This window comes from Macrobrachium nipponense, chromosome 8, assembly GCF_015104395.2.
Source record: "Macrobrachium nipponense isolate FS-2020 chromosome 8, ASM1510439v2, whole genome shotgun sequence".
In the NCBI taxonomy this organism is placed as follows: domain Eukaryota; kingdom Metazoa; phylum Arthropoda; class Malacostraca; order Decapoda; family Palaemonidae; genus Macrobrachium; species Macrobrachium nipponense.
The window spans coordinates 110,317,491-110,319,648 of NC_087203.1; positions in this window are offsets into that span (position 1 = coordinate 110,317,491).

Genomic DNA, 2,158 nt, shown 5'->3' on the forward strand with positions numbered 1-2,158 from the left:
GATCACCCGTAATAAAGAGCATATAACGAATATAATGAAAATTTAGCCTCGAGACCTGTGCTAAGTGAAACCTAAGGTAAATGTTGCTTATACAAATATATGGAGCACGAGACGGAAGGCTCATAATAATAGTGATATAAATAATGTATACGGGAATTCCCCGTATTGATATAAATGTTACCCGACAATTTTTATCCTGAATATACCGGAACATGATTACCCATCATTCGTTGAATAATAATAATAATAATAATAATAATAATAATAATAAAATAATACGATGAATCCCTAATATCGCTACGGGTAGTCGGTGAGTTGATAGAATAAAAAAATAACACAACTAGCGCACAGCCGCTATTCCGTAGGCAATCGGACGGGAGGAGTTTAAAAAAAACTTACACATTTAAAAAATTAGTAAATCTGTAAAAAACAATCAAATAAAGAAGGAAGGAAGAATGAAAAATCGCAATCAATACAGTAAGGACATAGTTTACAATTTTGAAGGAAAGAATTATAACAATGGTTTCCGCAAGTCAATTTAATTTTACCGTAAACGATTTTTTTCTTCATTTTTGCAGTAATAGTTGAAATCTTATTAGCCTGCATATGACCAGTAAACGCATATAGATATTTGACATCACCAAATATAGTAATGACAAGCAGATTTGATTGGTATATCGAACTAACTTTTACAAAAATACCTCGTTTGAAGAAAATGCTACAAAACTGCATAAAAATTTTGAGGATTACAAACATTATATATATATATATATATATATATATATATATAATATATATATATATATATATATATATATAGATATGTATTTGTAAGTTTACCCAAAAATCGAAAAGTAGAATTAATCATTCCCGCATATATACATACACATGTATATGTATATATATATATATATATATATATATATATATATATATATATATATTATATATATATATATACATATATATATAACTCAAATAACAAAAGCCGTTTCTCTACTCCTAGTTCCGCTAACGTCCGCCAGTTGTTACGCAAAAAGGGAATGTGACGCCCCTTCCATTTTTATTATTATCATTATCATTTCAGCCTGAATAAATCACTTACATAAACAGCCGGTCCTTTATACGGAGTGTTATATATAAAAATATAACTATACAACTCTTACGGCGAGAGCCAAATGTATATTATGCAAATATACATAATCGAAATATGCGCACATCACAATGTAGTATATTCTGGATATTTCATTAACAGAATCACAAACGGAATATATTAGAGATAATAATCCGGTAAATAAATATAATAGTATTCGAGTATATAGCATACACACATATATTATATATATGCGTGTATACATAGATATATAACATATATATAATTACGTATTATAATGCTTTATTCTTCTACTTATTGTAGCTACGCCTAAACCCGTACTGAAGACATATAGTGAAAGTACATTAAAAGGGAAAGCTTTTATATTTATGATAATGATAATGAATATGTCCGCAAGGATATTTACATCACATTAATACATATGAGTATATAGATAAGCATATACAAACAAACAAACACATATATATCTAATATATATATACAGTATATTACACTATTTATACACACATACACGAGCATATTAATGACATCTTACAGTATACGTGAAAGTAATTACTGAAACCACGTTAATGTTTTATATATACATATATATATTATATATATATATATATATATATATATATATATATATATATATATATATATATATATATATATATATATATATATATATATATATATATCATATATACATATATACATATATATATATATATATATATATATATATATATATATATTTATATAAAATCGCTACAACTTATCTAATAAATTTTACACAAACAACGTTCGAATCTAATAAATAAATTACGTAAATGCCAAGAAAATTATCAAAAGTAATATTATCACATAAGACGGTTGCAATTTAAATTTACACATAATCGCGCTCACTTTATAATTATCTTCAAATCCATAAACATCCTCGAGCGGATATTTCTATACAATTTAAGAAAACGTGCTTAAAAATGTTTCAGAACGGCATCGTTCGCAATTTACGCATAATTCGTTCGCCGGCTACACCACGCCCTACGAAAACCAAAATAA